This window comes from Lissotriton vulgaris, chromosome 1_1, assembly GCF_964263255.1.
Source record: "Lissotriton vulgaris chromosome 1_1, aLisVul1.2, whole genome shotgun sequence".
NCBI classification, from domain to species: domain Eukaryota; kingdom Metazoa; phylum Chordata; class Amphibia; order Caudata; family Salamandridae; genus Lissotriton; species Lissotriton vulgaris.
Window position 1 is genome coordinate 14495398 of NC_141685.1, and position 18221 is coordinate 14513618.

Consider the following 18221-nt stretch of genomic DNA (forward strand, 5'->3'; position numbering starts at 1 on the left):
CTCCTCTGCACTCAGTGGACAGGCCTCACCTCTTCTGCTACCCTGGACAGGCCTCTTCTCCTCTGCCCCTCCTCTGGACAGGTGTCTCCTCCTCTGCCCATCCTCCGGACAGGCATCTCCTCCTCTGCACCCCTGGACAGGCCTCCCCTCCTCTGCACCCCTGGACAGGCCTCTCCTCCTCTGCCTCCTGGACAGGCCTCCCCTCCTGTGAACCCCTGGAAAGGGCCTCTCCTCCTCTGGACCCCTGGACAGGCCTCTCCTCCTCTGCAACCCTTGTACAGGCCTCACCTACTCTGCACCCCTGGACCAGCCTCACCTGCTTGCACCCCTGGACAGGCCTCTCCTCCTCTGGGCCCCTGGACAGGCCTCTCCTCCTATGTCCCTCCTCTGGACGGGCCTCACCTCCTCTGGACCCCTGGACAGGCCTCTCCTCCTCTGTCCCTCCTCTGGACAGGCCTCATCTCCTCTGCACCCCTGTACAGGCCTCTCCTCCTCTGCACCCCTGGACAGGCCTCTCCTCCTCTGCCCCTCCTCTGGACAGGCCTCTCGGTGAAGGATTCTCATGAAGGACAGAGGTGCCCAGAGTTCATTCCACCCCATCCAGCACCTCTGACTCCGCCCTGGGCCTCGGGGCGCTATGCACAGGCCCCAAAGAGAGACACTGATCCTCTGGACAGGCCTCACCTGCTCTGCACCCCATTGACAGGCCTCACCTCTTCTGTACCCCTGGACAGGCCTCACCTCCTCTGCACTCAGTGGACAGGCCTCTCCTCCTCTGCACCCCTGGACAGGCCTCACCTCCTCTGTATTCTGTGGAAAGGCCTCTCCACCTCTGAGCCCCTGAACAGGCCTCACCTCGTTTGCACCCCTGGACGGGCCTATCCTCCTCGGCCTCACATCCTCTGCACCCCTGGACAGGCCTCTCTTCCTCTGGACAGGCCTCCCCTCATCTGCACCCCTGGACAGGCCTCACCTCCTCTGGACAGGCCTCTCCTCCTCTGCACCCCTGAAAAGGCATCTCCTCCTCTGCATCCCTGGACAGGCCTCACCTCCTCTGCCCCTCATATGGACAGGCCTCACCTCCTCTGCACTACATGGACAGGCCTATCCTCCTCTGCACCCCTTGACAGGCCTCACCTCCTCAGCACCCATGACAGGCCTCACCTCCTCTGTACCCCTGGACAGGCCTCTCCTCCTCTGCACCCCTGGACAGGCCTCTCCTCCTCTGCCTCCTGGACAGGCCTCTCATCCTCTGCACCCCTAGACAGGCCTCCCCTTCTCTGCACCCCTGGAAAGGGCCTCTCTTCCTCTGGACCCCTGGACAGGCCTCTCCTCCTCTGCACCCCTGCACAGGCCTCACCTTCTAAGCACCCCTGGACGGGCCTCACATCCTCTGCAACCCTTGGACAGGATTCACCTATTCTGCACCCCTGGACCTGCCTCACCTCCTCTGCACCCCATGGACAGGCCTCTCCTCCACTGGACCCCTAGACAGGCCTCTCCTCCTCTGTCCCTCCTCTGGACAGGCCTCACCTCCTCTGCATCCCTGGACAGGCCTCACCTCTTCTGCTATCCTGGACAGGCCTCTTCTCCTCTGCCCCTCCTCTGGACAGGCGTCTCCTCCTCTGCCCATCCTCCGGACAGGTCTCTGCTCCTCTGCACCCCTGGACAGGCCTCTCCTCCTCTGCACCCCTGGACAGGCCTCTCCTCCTCTGCCTCCTGGACAGGCCTCCCCTCCTGTGAACCCCTGGAAAGGGCCTCTCCTCCTCTGGACCCCTGGACAGGCCTCTCCTCCTCTGCACCCCTGAACAGGCCTCTCCTCCACTGGACCCCTAGACAGGCCTCTCGTCCTCTGTCCCTCCTCTGGACAGGCCTCACCTCCTCTGCATCCCTGGACAGGCCTCACCTCTTCTGCTACCCTGGACAGGCCTCTTCTCCTCTGCCCCTCCTCTGGACAGGTGTCTCCTCCTCTGCCCATCCTCCGGACAGGCATCTCCTCCTCTGCACCCCTGGACAGGCCTCCCCTCCTCTGCACCCCTGGACAGGCCTCTCCTCCTCTGCCTCCTGGACAGGCCTCCCCTCCTGTGAACCCCTGGAAAGGGCCTCTCCTCCTCTGGACCCCTGGACAGGCCTCTCCTCCTCTGCAACCCTTGTACAGGCCTCACCTACTCTGCACCCCTGGACCAGCCTCACCTGCTTGCACCCCTGGACAGGCCTCTCCTCCTCTGGGCCCCTGGACAGGCCTCTCCTCCTATGTCCCTCCTCTGGACGGGCCTCACCTCCTCTGGACCCCTGGACAGGCCTCTCCTCCTCTGTCCCTCCTCTGGACAGGCCTCATCTCCTCTGCACCCCTGTACAGGCCTCTCCTCCTCTGCACCCCTGGACAGGCCTCTCCTCCTCTGCCCCTCCTCTGGACAGGCCTCTCGGTGAAGGATTCTCATGAAGGACAGAGGTGCCCAGAGTTCATTCCACCCCATCCAGCACCTCTGACTCCGCCCTGGGCCTCGGGGCGCTATGCACAGGCCCCAAAGAGAGACACTGATCCTCTGGACAGGCCTCACCTGCTCTGCACCCCATTGACAGGCCTCACCTCTTCTGTACCCCTGGACAGGCCTCACCTCCTCTGCACTCAGTGGACAGGCCTCTCCTCCTCTGCACCCCTGGACAGGCCTCACCTCCTCTGTATTCTGTGGAAAGGCCTCTCCACCTCTGAGCCCCTGAACAGGCCTCACCTCGTTTGCACCCCTGGACGGGCCTATCCTCCTCGGCCTCACATCCTCTGCACCCCTGGACAGGCCTCTCTTCCTCTGGACAGGCCTCCCCTCATCTGCACCCCTGGACAGGCCTCACCTCCTCTGGACAGGCCTCTCCTCCTCTGCACCCCTGAAAAGGCATCTCCTCCTCTGCATCCCTGGACAGGCCTCACCTCCTCTGCCCCTCATATGGACAGGCCTCACCTCCTCTGCACTACATGGACAGGCCTATCCTCCTCTGCACCCCTTGACAGGCCTCACCTCCTCAGCACCCATGACAGGCCTCACCTCCTCTGTACCCCTGGACAGGCCTCTCCTCCTCTGCCTCCTGGACAGGCCTCTCATCCTCTGCACCCCTAGACAGGCCTCCCCTTCTCTGCACCCCTGGAAAGGGCCTCTCTTCCTCTGGACCCCTGGACAGGCCTCTCCTCCTCTGCACCCCTGCACAGGCCTCACCTTCTAAGCACCCCTGGACGGGCCTCACATCCTCTGCAACCCTTGGACAGGATTCACCTATTCTGCACCCCTGGACCTGCCTCACCTCCTCTGCACCCCATGGACAGGCCTCTCCTCCACTGGACCCCTAGACAGGCCTCTCCTCCTCTGTCCCTCCTCTGGACAGGCCTCACCTCCTCTGCATCCCTGGACAGGCCTCACCTCTTCTGCTACCCTGGACAGGCCTCTTCTCCTCTGCCCCTCCTCTGGACAGGCGTCTCCTCCTCTGCCCATCCTCCGGACAGGTCTCTGCTCCTCTGCACCCCTGGACAGGCCTCTCCTCCTCTGCACCCCTGGACAGGCCTCTCCTCCTCTGCCTCCTGGACAGGCCTCCCCTCCTGTGAACCCCTGGAAAGGGCCTCTCCTCCTCTGGACCCCTGGACAGGCCTCTCCTCCTCTGCACCCCTGAACAGGCCTCTCCTCCACTGGACCCCTAGACAGGCCTCTCGTCCTCTGTCCCTCCTCTGGACAGGCCTCACCTCCTCTGCATCCCTGGACAGGCCTCACCTCTTCTGCTACCCTGGACAGGCCTCTTCTCCTCTGCCCCTCCTCTGGACAGGTGTCTCCTCCTCTGCCCATCCTCCGGACAGGCATCTCCTCCTCTGCACCCCTGGACAGGCCTCCCCTCCTCTGCACCCCTGGACAGGCCTCTCCTCCTCTGCCTCCTGGACAGGCCTCCCCTCCTGTGAACCCCTGGAAAGGGCCTCTCCTCCTCTGGACCCCTGGACAGGCCTCTCCTCCTCTGCAACCCTTGTACAGGCCTCACCTACTCTGCACCCCTGGACCAGCCTCACCTGCTTGCACCCCTGGACAGGCCTCTCCTCCTCTGGGCCCCTGGACAGGCCTCTCCTCCTATGTCCCTCCTCTGGACGGGCCTCACCTCCTCTGGACCCCTGGACAGGCCTCTCCTCCTCTGTCCCTCCTCTGGACAGGCCTCATCTCCTCTGCACCCCTGTACAGGCCTCTCCTCCTCTGCACCCCTGGACAGGCCTCACCTCCTCTTCCCCTCCTTTGGACATGCCTCTCCTCCTCTGCACCCTGGACATTCCGACTGCCCTCTGTCCCTCCTCTGGACAGGCCTCTCCTCCTCTGCCCCTCCTCTGGACAGGCCTCTCCTCCTCTGCTCCTCCTCTGGAAAGGCCTCTCCTCCTCTGTCCCTCCTCTGGACAGGCCTCACCTCCTCTGCACCCCTAGACAGGCCTCTCCTCCTCTGCACCCCTGGATATGCCTCTCCTCCTCTGCACCCCTGGACAGGCCTCACCTCCTCTGCCCCTCCTCTGGACAGGCCTCTCCTCCTCTACACCCCTGGGAAGTCCTCACCTCCTCTTACCCTCCGCTGGACAGGCTTCTCCTCCTCTGCCCCTCCCCTGGACAGGCCTCTCGGTGAAGGATTCTCATGAAGGACAGAGGAGCCCAGAGTTCATTCCACCCCATCCAGCACCTCTGACTCCGCCCTGGGCCTCGGGGCGCTATGCACAGGCCCCAAGAGAGACACTGATCCTCTGGACAGGCCTCACCTGCTCTGCACCCCATTGACAGGCCTCACCTTTTCTGTACCGCTGGACAGGCCTCACCTCCCCTGCACTCCGTGGACAGGCCTCTCCTCCTCTGCACCCCTCGACAGGCCTCACCTCCTCTGTATTCTGTGGAAAGGCCTCTCCACCTCTGCACCCCTGAACAGGCCTCACCTCGTTTGCACCCCTGGACGGGCCTATCCTCCTCCGCCTCACATCCTCTGCACCCCTGGACAGGCCTCTCTTCCTCTGGACAGGCCTCCCCTCATCTGCACCCCTGGACAGGTCTCACCTCCCCTGGACAGGCCTCACCTCCTCTGCCCCTCATATGGACAGGCCTCACCTCCTCTGCACTACGTGGACAGGCCTATCCTCCTCTGCATCCCTTGACAGGCCTCACCTCCTCAGCACCCATGACAGGCCTCACCTCCTCTGTACCCCTCGACAGGCCTCTCCTCCTCTGCACCCCTGGACAGGTCTCTCCTCCTCTGCTCCCCTGGACAGGCCTCACCTTCTCTGCACCCCTGGACAGGCCTCAGCTCCTCTGCACCCCCTCTGGACAGGCCTCTCCTCCTCTGCACCCTTGGACAGGCCTCTCCTCCTCTGCACCTCTGGACAGACCTCAGCTCCTCTGCACACCCTCTGGACAGGCCTCTCCTCCTCTGCACCCCTGGACAGGCCTATCCTCCTCTGCTCCTCTGGAGAGGCCTCACCTCCTCTGACCCTGGACACGCCTCACCTCCTCTGTACCCCTAGACAGGCCTCACCTCCTCTGGACAGGCCTCTCCTCCTCTGCCCCTCCTCTGGACAGGCCTCTCGCTGAAGGATTCTCATTTAGGACAGAGGAGCCGAGAGTTCATTCCACCCCATCCAGCGCCTCTGACTCCCCCGGGCCTTGGGGCGCTATGCACAGGCCGCGAAGAGAGACACTGCTCGTCTGGATAGGCCTCTCCTCCTCTGCCCCTCCTCTGCCCGTCCTCTGGACAGGCCTCTCCTCCTCTGTTCCTCCTCTGGACAGGCCTCTCCTCCTCTGCCCCTCCTCTGGACAGGCCTCTGCTCCTCTGCACCCCTGGACAGGCCTCTCCTCCTCTGCCTCCCGGACAGGCATCTCCTCCTCTGCACTTATGGACAGGTCTCCCCTCCTCTGCACCACTGGACAGGCCTCTCCTCCTCTGCCTCCTGGACAGGCCTCTCATCCTCTGCACCCCTGGACAGGCCTCATCTTCTCTGCACCCCTGGACAGGCCTCACATCCTCTGCAACCCTTGGACAGGCCTCACCTCCTATGCACCCCTGGACCAGCCTCACCTGCTCTGCACCCCTGGACAGGCCTCTCCTCCTCTGGACCCCTGGACAGGCCTCTCCTCCTCGGTCCCTCCTCTGGACAGGCCTCACCTCCTCTGCATCCCTGGACAGGCCTCTCCTCCTCTGGACCTCTGGACAGGCCTCTCCTCCTCTGTCCCTCCTCTGGACAGGCCTCACCTCCTTTGCACCCCTGGACAGGCCTCTCCTCCTCTGCACCCCTGGACAGGCCTCACCTCCTCTGCCCCTCCTTTGGACAGGCCTCTCCTCCTCTGTCCCTCCTCTGGACAGGCCTCACCTCCTCTGCACCCCTGGACAGGCCTCACCTCCTATGCCCCTCCTCTGGACAGGCCTCTCCTCCTCTGCCCCTCCTCTGCCCGTCCTCTGGACAGGCCTCTCCTCTCTGTTCCTCCTCTGGACAGGCCTCTCCTCCTCTGCCCCTCCTCTGGACAGGCCTCTGCTCCTCTGCACCCCTGGACAGGCCTCTCCTCCTCTGCCTCCCGGACAGGCATCTCCTCCTCTGCACCCCCGGGCACTCCTCCTCTCCTCTGCCCCTCCTCTGGACAGGCCTCTCCTCCTCTGCTCCTCCTCTGGAAAGGCCTCTCCTCCTCTGTCCCTCCTCTGGACAGGCCTCACCTCCTCTGCACCCCTGTACAGGCCTCTCCTCCTCTGCACCCCTGGACAGGCCTCACCTCCTATGCCCCTCCTCTGGACAGGCCTCTCCTCCTCTGCCCCTCCTCTGCCCGTCCTCTGGACAGGCCTCTCCTCTCTGTTCCTCCTCTGGACAGGCCTCTGCTCCTCTGCACCCCTGGACAGGCCTCTCCTCCTCTGCCTCCCGGACAGGCATCTCCTCCTCTGCACTTATGGACAGGTCTCCCCTCCTCTGCACCACTGGACAGAACTCTCCTCCTCTGCCTCCTGGACAGGCCTCTCCTCCTCTGCCTCCTGGACAGGCCTCTCCTCCTCTCCTCCCCTAGACAGGCCTCATCTTCTCTGCACCCCTGGACCAGCCTCACCTGCTCTGCACCCCTGGACAGGCCTCTCCTCCTCTGGACCCCTGGACAGGCCTCTCCTCCTCGGTCCCTCCTCTGGACAGGCCTCACCTCCTCTGCATCCCTGGACAGGCCTCTCCTCCTCTGGACCTCTGGACAGGCCTCTCCTCCTCTGTCCCTCCTCTGGACAGGCCTCACCTCCTTTGCACCCCTGGACAGGGCTCTCCTCCTCTGCACCCCTGGACAGGCCTCACCTCCTCTGCCCCTCCTTTGGACAGGCCTCTCCTCCTCTGCACACCTGGACAGGCCTCTCCTCCTCTGCTCCTCCTCTGGAAAGGCCTCTCCTCCTCTGTCCCTCCTCTGGACAGGCCTCACCTCCTCTGCACCCCTGTACAGGCCTCTCCTCCTCTGCACCCCTGGACAGGCCTCTCCTCCTCTGCCCCTCCCCTGGACAGGCCTCTCGGTGAAGGATTCTCATGAAGGACAGAGGATCCCGGAGTTTATTCCACCCCATCCAGCACCTCTGACTCAGCCATGGGCCTCGGGGCGCTATGCACAGGCCCCAAAGAAAGACACTGATCCTCTGGACAGGTCTCACCTGCTCTGCACCCCATGGACAGGCCTCATCTCCTCTCCTCCCCTGGACAGGCCTTGACTCCTCTGCTCCTCCTCTGGACAGGCCTTTCATCCTCTGGAACCCAGTACAGGCATCTACTCCTCTGCACCCCAAGACAGGCCTCACCTCCTCTGCCCCTCCTCTGGACAGGCCTCTCCTCCTCTGCACCCCTGGACAGGCCTCTCCTCCTCTGTACCCCTGGACAGGCCTCACATCCTCTGCACCCCTGGACAGGCCTTACCTCCTCTGCACCCCTGGGCCGGCCTCACCTCCTCTACTCCTCCTCTGGACAGGCCTCTCCTCCTCTGCACCCCTGGACAGAACTCTCCTCCTCTGCCTCCTGGACAGGCCTCTCCTCCCCTGCACACGTGGACAGGCCTCTCCTCCTGTGCACCCCTGGACAGGCCTCTCCTCCTCTGCACCCCTGGACAGGCCTCTCCTCTTTTGTCCCTCCTATGGACAGGCCTCACCTCCTCTGCATCCCTGGACAGGCCTCTCCTCCTCTGGACCCCTGGGCAAGCCTCTCCTCCTCTGTCCCTCCTCTGGACAGGCCTCACCTCCTCTGCACCCCTGGACAGGCCTCAACTCCTCTGCACCCCTGGACAGGCTTCTCCTCCTCTGGACCACTGGACAGGCCTCTACTCCTCTGTCCCTCCTCTGGACAGGCCTCTCCTCCTCTGGACCCCTGGACAGGCCTCTCCTCCTCTGTCCCTCCTCTGGACAGGCCTCACCTCCTCTGCACCCCTGGACAGGACTCACCTCCTCTGCATCCCTGGACAGGCCTCTCCTCCTCTGGACCCCTGGACAGGCCTCAACTCCTCTGTCCCTCCTCAGGACAGGCCTCTCCTCCTCTGCCCCTCCTCTGGACAGGCCTCTCCTCCTCTGCACCCCTGGGCAGTTCTCACCTACTCTGCCCCTCCTCTGGACGGGCCTCTCCTTCTCTGCCCCTCCCCTAGACAGGCCTCTCGGTGAAGGATTATCATGAGGGACAGAGAAGCCCAGAGTTCATTCCACCCCATCCAGCGCCTCTGACTCTGCCCTGGGCCTCGGGGTGCTATGCACAGGCCCAAAAGAGAGACACTGCTCCTCTGGACAGGCCTCACCTGCTCTGCACCCCATGGACAGGCCTCACCTCCTCTCCTCCCCTGGACAGGCCTCACCTCCTCTGCCCCTCCTCTGTACAGGGCTCTCCTCCTCTGCACCCCTGGACAGGCCTCTTCTCCTCTGCACCCATGGGCAGGCCTCACCTCCTCTGCACCCCTGGGCAGGCCTCACCTCCTCTGCACCCCTGGACAGGCCTCTCCTCCTCTGCATCCCTGGACAGGCCTCTCTTCCTCTGCACCCCTGGGCAGGCCTCACCTCCTCTGCCCCTCCTCTGGACAGGCCTCTCCTCCTCTGCACCCCTGGGCAGTCCTCACCTCCTCTGCCCCTCCTCTGGACAGGCCTCTCCTCCTCTGCCCCCCACCTGGACAGGCCTCTCGGTGAAGGATTTTCATGAAGGACAGAGGAGCCCAGAGTTCATTCCACCCCATCCAGCGCCACTGACTCCGCCCTGGGCCTCGGGGCTCTATGCACAGGCCCCGAAGAGAGACACTGCTCCTCTGGACAGGCCTCACCTGCTATGCACCCAATGGACAGGCCTCACCTCCTCTGCACCCCTGGACCGGCCTCATCTCCTCTGCTCCTCCTCTGGACAGGCCTCTCCTCCTCTGCACCCCTGGACAGGCATCTCCTTCTCTGCACCCCAAGACAGGCCTCACCTCCTCTGCCCCTCCTCTGGACAGGCCTCTCCTCCTCTGCACCCCTGGATAGGCCTCTCTTCCTCTGCACCCCTGGACAGGCCTCACCTCCTCTGCACCCCTGGACAGACGTCACCTCCTCTGTACCCCTGGACCAGCCTCACATCCTCTGCTCCTCCACTGGACACCCCTCTGGACAGGCCTCACCTCCTCTGCCACCCTGGACAGGCCTCACCTCCTCTGCATCCCTGGACAGGCCTCTCCTCCTCTGCACTCCTAGACAGGCCTCACCTTCCCTGCACTCCTGGACCGGCCTCACCTCCTCTGCGCCTCCTCTGGACAGGCCTCTCCTCCTCTGCACCCCTGGACAGGCATCTTCTCCTCTGCACCCCTCTGGACCGGCCTCACCTCCTCTGGACAGGCCTCTCCTCCTCCTCCTCTGCACCCCTGGACAGGCATCTCCTCCTCTGCACCCCTGGACAGGACTCACCTCCTGTCATCTCATCTGCACCCCTGGACAGGCCTCACCTCCTCTGCCTTTTAGACAGGCCTCAGCTCCTCTGCCCCCTGGACAGGCCACTCATCCTCTGTACCCCTGGACAGGCCTCACCTCCTCTGACCCCTGGACTGGCCTCACCTCCTCTGCACCCCTGGACAGGCCTCTCCTCCTCTGGACAGGCCTCTCCTCCTATTTTCCTCTGGACAGGCCGCAGCTCCTCTGCCCCTCCTCTGGACAGGCCTCTCCTCCTCTGGACAAGCCTCAGCTCCTCTGCCCCTCCTCTGGAGAGGCCTCACCTCCTCTGCACCCCTGGACAGTCCTCTCCTCCTCTGCACCCCTGGACAAGCCTCACCTCCTCTGCACCCCTGGACAGGCCTCACCTCCTCTGCACCCCTGGACAGGCCTCACCTCCTCTGCACCCCTGGACAGGCCTCTCCTTCTCTGCACCCCTGGACAGGCCTCACCTCCTCTGCCCCTCCTTTGGACAGGCCTTTCCTCCTCTGCACCCCAGGGCACTCCTCCTCTCCTCTGCCCCTCCTGTGGACAGGCCTCCCCTCCTCTGCCCCTCCTCTGGACAGGCCTCACCTCCTCTGCACCCCTGGACAGGCCTCTCCTTCTTTGCACCCCTGGACATGCCTCACCTCCTCTGCATCCCTGGACAGGCCTCTCCTCCTCAGCACCCCTGGACAGGCCTCACCTCCTCTCCCCCTCCTCTGCACAGGCCTCTCCTCCTCTGCACCCCTGGGAAGTCCTCACCTCCTCTGCCCCTCCGCTGGACAGGCCTCTCCTCCTCTGCACCCCTGGACAGGCCTCTCCTCCTCTGCATCCCTGGACAGGCCTCTCCTCCTCTGCCCCCCTGGACAGGCCTCTCCTCCTCTGCACCCCTGGAAAGTCCTCACCTCCTCTGCCCCTCCGCTGGACAGGCCTCTCCTCCTCTGCATCCCTGGACAGGCCTCTCCTCCTCTGCATCCCTGGACAGGCCTCTCCTCCTCTGCCCTCCCCTGGACAGGCCTCTCGGTGAAGGATTCTCATGAAGGACAGAGGAGCCCAGAGTTCATTCCACCCCATCCAGCACCTCTGACTCCGCCCTGGGCCTCGGGGCGCTATGCACAGGCCCCAAAGAGAGACACTGATCCTCTGGACAGGCCTCACCTACTCTGCCACCCATGGACAGGCCTCACCTCCTCTGCACCCCTGGACCGGCCTCGACTCCTCTGCTCCTCCTCAGGACAGGCCTCTCCTCCTCTGTACCCCTGGATAGGCCTCACCTCCTCTGCCCCTCCTCTGAACAGGCCTCACCTCCTCTGCCTCTCCCCTGAACAGGCCTCACCTCCGCTGCACCCCTGGACAGGCCTCACCTCCTCTGCACCCCTGGACAGGCCTCACCTCCTCTGTACCCCTGGCCAGGCCTCACCTCCTCTGTGCCCCTGGACAGGCCTCTCCTCCTCTGCACCCCTGGACAGGCCTCACCTCCTCTGCACCCTAGGAGAGGCCTCTGCCCCTCCGCTGGACAGGCCTCTCCTCCTCTGCCCTCCCCTGGACAGGCCTCTCGGTGAAGGATTCTCATGAAGGACAGAGGAGCCCAGAGTTAATTCCACCCCATCCAGCACCTCTGACTCCGCCCTGGGCCTCGGGCGCTATGCACAGGCCCCAAAGAGAGACACTGATCCTCTGGACAGGCCTTAGCTGCTCTGCACCCCATGGACAGGCCTCACCTCCTCTCCTCCCCTAGACAGGCCTCACCTCCTCTGCACCCCTGGACAGGCCTCACCTCCTCTGCACCCCTGGACAGGCCTCTCCTCCTCTAGACAGGCCTCACCTCCTCTGCGCCCCTGGACAGGCCTCTCCTCCTCTGCACCCCAAGACAGGCCTCACCTCCTCTGCCCCTCCTCTGGACAGGCCTCACCTCCTCTGCCTCCTGGACAGGCCTCTCCTCCTCTGGACAGGCCTCACCTCCTCTGCGCCCCTGGACAGGCCTCTCCTCCTCTGCACCCCAAGACAGGCCTCACCTCCTCTGCCCCTCCTCTGGACAGGCCTCTCCTCTTCTGCACCCCTGGACAGGTCTCTCCTCCTCTACACCCCTGGACAGGCCTCACCTCCTCTGCACCCCTGGACAGGCCTCTCCTCCTCTGCACCCCTGGACAGGCCTCACCTCCTCTGCTCCTCCTCTGGACAGGTCTCTCCTCCTCTGCCCCCCTGGACAGGCCTCTCCTCCTCTGCACCCCTGGACAGGCCTCACCTCCTCTGCCCCTCCTCTGGACAGGCCTCTCCTCCTCTGCACCCCTGGGCAGTCCTCACCTCCTCTGCCCGTCCTCTGGACGGGCCTCTCCTTCTCTGGCCCTCCCGTAGACAGGCCTCTCGGTGAAGGATTCTCATGAGGGACAGAGGAGCTCAGAGTTCATTCCACCCCATACAGCACCTCTGACTCCGCCCTGGGCCTCGGGCGCTATGCACAGGCCCCAAAGAGAGACACTGCTCCTCTGGACAGGCCTCACCTGCTCTGCACCCCATTGACAGGCCTCACCTCTTCTGTACCCCTGGACAGGCCTCACCTCCTCTGCACTCAGTGGACAGGCCTCTCCTCCTCTGCACCCCTGGACAGGCCTCACCTCCTCTGTATTCTGTGGAAAGGCCTCTCCACCTCTGAGCCCCTGAACAGGCCTCACCTCGTTTGCACCCCTGGACGGGCCTATCCTCCTCGGCCTCACATCCTCTGCACCCCTGGACAGGCCTCTCTTCCTCTGGACAGGCCTCCCCTCATCTGCACCCCTGGACAGGCCTCACCTCCTCTGGACAGGCCTCTCCTCCTCTGCACCCCTGGACAGGCCTCACCTCCTCTGCCCCTCCTCTGGACAGGCCTCTCCTCCTCTGCACCCCTGGGCAGTCCTCACCTCCTCTGCCCCTCATCTGGACAGGCCTCTCCTCCTCTGCCCCTCCCCTGGACAGGCCTCTCAGTGAAGGATTTTCATTAGGGACAGAGGAGCCCAGAGTTCATTCCACCCCATCCAGCACCTCTGACTCCGCCCTGGGCCTCGGGCGCTATGCACAGGCCCCAAAGAGAGACACTGCTCCTCTGGACAGGCCTCACCTGCTCTGCACCCCATGGAGAGGACTCACCTCCTCTCCTCCCCTGGAAAGGCCTCACCTCCTCTGTCCCTCCTCTGTACAGGTCTCTCCTCCTCTGCACCCCTGGACAGGCCTCGCCTCCTCTGCACCCCGGGAAAGGCCTCTCCTCCTCTGCACCCCTGGACAGGCCTCACCTCCTCTGCCCCTCCTCTGGACAGGCCTCTCCTCCTCTGCCCCTCCCCTGGACAGGCCTCTCGGTGAAGGAGTTTTATGAAGGACAGAGGAGCCCAGAGTTCCTTCTACCCCATCCAGCGCCTCTGACTCCCCCTGAGCCTCGGGGCGCTATGCACAGGCCCCGAAGAGTGACGCTGCTCCTCTGGACAGGCCTCACCTCCTCTCCTCCTCTGGACAGGCCTCTCCTCCTCTGCACCCCTGGACAGGCATCTCCTTCTCTGCACCCCAAGACAGGCCTCACCTCCTCTGCCCCTCCTCTGGACAGGCCTCTCCTCCTCTGCACCCCTGGATAGGCCTCTCTTCCTCTGCACCCCTGGACAGGCCTCACCTCCTCCGTACCCCTGGACAGGCCTCACCTCCTCTGCACCCCTGGACCGGCCTCACCTCCTCTGCTCCTCCTCTGGACACCCCTCTGGACAGGCCTCACCTCCTCTGCCCCCCTGGACAGTCCTCACCTCCTCTGCACCCCTGGACAGGCCTCTCCTTCTCTGCGCCCCTAGACAGGCATCTCCTCCTCTGCACTTCTGGACAGGCCTCACCTTCTCTGCACTCCTGGATCGGCCTCACCTCCTCTGCGCCTCTTCTGGACAGGCCTCTCCTCCTCTGCCGCCCTGGACAGGCATCTTCTCCTCTGCACTCCTCTGGACCGGCTTCACCTCCTCTGGACAGGCCTCTCCTCCTCCTCCTCTGCACCCCTGGACAGGCATCTCCTCCTCTGCACCCCTGAACAGGCCTCACCTCCTCTCACCTCATCTGCACCCCTGGACAGGCCTCACCTCCACTGCCCTCTACACAGGCCTCAGCTCCTCTGCCCCCTGGACAGGCCACTCCTCCTCTGTACCCCTGGACAGGCCTCACCTCCTCTGACCCCTGGACTGGCCTCACCTCCTCTGCACCCCTGGACAGGCCTCTCCTCCTCTGGACAGGCCTCTCCTCCTATCCTCCTCCGGACAGGCCACAGCTCCTCTGCCCCTCCTCTGGAAAGGCCTCTCCTCCTCTCCACCTCTGGACAGACCTCAGCTCCTCTCCTCCTCTCCTCCTCTGGACAGGCCTCAGCTCCTCTGCCCCTCCTCTGGAGAGGCCTTACCTCCTCTGCACCCCTGGACAGAGTTCTCCTCCTCTGCACCCCAGGACCGGCCTCACCTCCTCTGCACCCCTGGACAGTCCTCTCCTCCTCTGCACCCCTGGACAGGCTTCTCCTCTTCAGCACCCCTGGACAGGCCTCTCTGCCTCTGCCCCTCCTCTGGACCGGCCTCACCTCCTCTGCACCCCTGGACAGTCCTCTCCTCCTCTGCACCCCTGGACAGAGTTCTCCTCCTCTGCACCCCTGGACCGGCCTCACCTCCTCTGCACCCCTGGACAGTCCTCTCCTCCTCTGCACCCCTGGACAGGCTTCTCCTCCTCTGCACCCCTGGACAGGCCTCTCTTCCTCTGCCCCCCCTCTGGACCGGCCTCACCTCCTCTGCACCCCTGGACAGTCCTCTCCTCCTTTGCACCCCTGGATAGGCTTCTCCTCCCCTGCACTCCTGGACAGGCCTCTCCTCTTCTGCACCTCCCCTGGACAGGCCTCTCCTCCTCTGCACCCATGGACAGGCCTCTCCTCCTCTGCACCCCTGGACAGGCCTCTCCTCCTCTGCCCCTCCTCTGGACAGGCCTCTCCTCCTCTGCACCCCTGGACAGCCCTCACCTCCTTTGCACCCCTGGACAGGCCTCTCCTCCTCTGCACCCCCAGACAGGCCTCACCTCCTCTTCACCCCTGGACAGGCCTAACCTTCTCTGCACCCCTGGATAGGCCTCTCCTCCTCTGCGCCTCATGGACAGGCCTCACCTCCTCTGCACCTCTGGGCAGGCCTCTCCTCCTCTGGACAGGCCTCTCCTCCTCTGCACCCCTGGACAGGCCTCTCCTCCCTGCACCCCTGGACAGGCCTCTCCTCCTCTGGACAGGCCTCTCCTCCTCTGCCCCTCCTCTGGACAGGCCTCTCGGTGAATGATTCTCATTAAGGACAGAGGAGCCCAGAGTTCATTCCACCCCATCCAGCGCCTCTGACTCCGCCCTGAGCCTCGGGGTGCTATGCACAGGCCCCGAAGAGAGACACTGCTCCCCTGGACAGGCCTCACCTCCTCTGCACTCCTGGACAGGCCTCACCTCCTCTGCACCAGTGACAGGTCTCACCTCCTCTGCACCACTGGACAGGCCGCCCCTCCTTTCCTCCTCTGGACAGGCCTCTCCTCCTCTCCTCCTCTGGACAGGCCTCTCCTCCTCTGCCCCTCCCCTAGACGGGCCTCTCCTCCTCTGCCCTTCCTCTGGGCAGGCCTCTCCTCCTCTGCACCCAGGGACAGGCCTCTCCTCCCCTGCACCCCTGGACAGGCCTCTCCTCCTCTGGACAGGCCTCTCCTCCTCTGCCCTCCTCTGGACAGGCCTCTTCTCCTCTGCCCCTCCTCTGAACAGGCCTCTCCTCCTCTGCCCCTCCTCTGGACAGGCCTCTCGGTGAATGATTCTCATTAAGGACAGGGGAGCCCATAGTTCATTCCACCGCCTCTGACTCCGCCCTGAGCCTCGGGGCTCCATGCACAGGCCCCGAAGAGAGACACTGCTCCCCTGGACAGGCCTCTCCTCCTCTGCACCCCTGGACAGGCCTCACCTGCTCTGCACCCCTGGACAGTCCTCACCCCCTCAGCACCCATGGACAGGCCTCACCCCCTCAGCATCCCTGGACAGGCCTCTCCTCCCTGCACCCCTGGACAGGCCTCTCCTCCTCTGGACAGGCCTCTCCTCCTCTGCACCCCTGGACAGGCCTCTCCTCCTCTGCACCCCTGGACAGGCCTCTCCTCCCTGCACCCCTGGACAGGCCTCTCCTCCTCTGGACAGGCCTCTCCTCCTCTGCACCCCTGGACAGGCCTCTCCTCCCTGCACCCCTGGACAGGCCTCTCCTCCTCTGGACAGGCCTCTCCTCCTCTGCCCCTCCTCTGGACAGGCCTCTCGGTGAATGATTCTCATTAAGGACAGAGGAGCCCAGAGTTCATTCCACCCCATCCAGCGCCTCTGACTCCGCCCTGAGCCTCGGGGTGCTATGCACAGGCCCCGAAGAGAGACACTGCTCCCCTGGACAGGCCTCACCTCCTCTGCACTCCTGGACAGGCCTCACCTCCTCTGCACCAGTGACAGGTCTCACCTCCTCTGCACCACTGGACAGGCCGCCCCTCCTTTCCTCCTCTGGACAGGCCTCTCCTCCTCTCCTCCTCTGGACAGGCCTCTCCTCCTCTGCCCCTCCCCTAGACGGGCCTCTCCTCCTCTGCCCTTCCTCTGGGCAGGCCTCTCCTCCTCTGCACCCAGGGACAGGCCTCTCCTCCCCTGCACCCCTGGACAGGCCTCTCCTCCTCTGGACAGGCCTCTCCTCCTCTGCCCTCCTCTGGACAGGCCTCTTCTCCTCTGCCCCTCCTCTGAACAGGCCTCTCCTCCTCTGCCCCTCCTCTGGACAGGCCTCTCGGTGAATGATTCTCATTAAGGACAGGGGAGCCCATAGTTCATTCCACCGCCTCTGACTCCGCCCTGAGCCTCGGGGCTCCATGCACAGGCCCCGAAGAGAGACACTGCTCCCCTGGACAGGCCTCTCCTCCTCTGCACCCCTGGACAGGCCTCACCTGCTCTGCACCCCTGGACAGTCCTCACCCCCTCAGCACCCATGGACAGGCCTCACCCCCTCAGCATCCCTGGACAGGCCTCACCTCCTCTGCATCCCTGGACCGGCCTCTCATCCTCTGCCCCTCCTCTGGACAGGCCTCTCCTCCTCTGCCCCTCCTCTGGACAGGCCTCTCCTTCTCTGCACCCCTGGACAGGCCTCTCATCCTCTGCCCCTCCTCTGGACAGGCCTCTTCTCCTCTGCCCCTCCTCTGAACAGGCCTCTCCTCCTCTGCCCCTCCTCTGGACAGGCCTCTCGGTGAATGATTCTCATTAAGGACAGGGGGGCCCATAGTTCATTCCACCACCTCTGACTCCGCCCTGAGCCTCGGGGCTCCATGCACAGGCCCCGAAGAGAGACACTGCTCCCCTGGACAGGCCTCTCCTCCTCTGCACCCCTGGACAGGCCTCACCTGCTCTGCACCCCTGGACAGTCCTCACCCCTCAGCACCCTTGGACAGGCCTCACCCCCTCAGCATCCCTGGACAGGCTTCTCCTCCTCTGGACCCCTGGACAGGCCTCTCCTCCTCTGCACCCATGGACAGGCTTCACCCCCTCTGCATCCCTGGACAGGCCTCACCTCCTCTGCATCCCTGGACCGGCCTCTCATCCTCTGCCCATCCTCTGGACAGGCCTCTCCTCCTCTGCCCCTCCTCTGGACAGGCCTCACCCCCTCAGCACCCATGGACAGGCTTCACCCCCTCTGCATCCCTGGACAGGCCTCACCTCCTCTGCATCCCTGGACCGGCCTCTCATCCTCTGCCCCTCCTCTGGACAGGCCTCTCCTTCTCTGCACCCCTGGACAGGCCTCTCATCCTCTGCCCCTCCTCTGGACAGGCCTCTCCTCCTCTCTTCCTCTGGACCGGCCTCTCCTCCTCTGCACCCCTGGACAGGCCTCACCTCCTTTGCACCCCTGGACAGGCCTCACCTCCTTTGCACCCCTGGACAGGCCTCTCCTCCTCTGCTCCTCCTCTGGACAGGCCTCTCCTCCTCTGCCCCTCCTCTGGACAGGCCTCTCAGTGAAGGATTCTCATTCAGGACAGAGGAGCCCAGAGTTCATTCCTCCCCACCCAGCGCCTCTGACTCCGCCCTGAGCCTCGGGGCGCTATGCACAGGCCCCGAAGAGGGACACTGCTCCCCTGGACCTGCCCAGAGCCCTGGATGCAGCTGCGGCTCGAGGCGCTTTAATCCCAGGGTCTCCAACATTGTTCAAACCCTCCGTTTAAAGCTCACTCCAGATACGAGGCGCTACACACTGACAGGTGTCACTCAAAGTGATGGAATGACAGAAATGTCCTGATTCAGCCCCGGGCCCTGATCGCTTCAATTAATG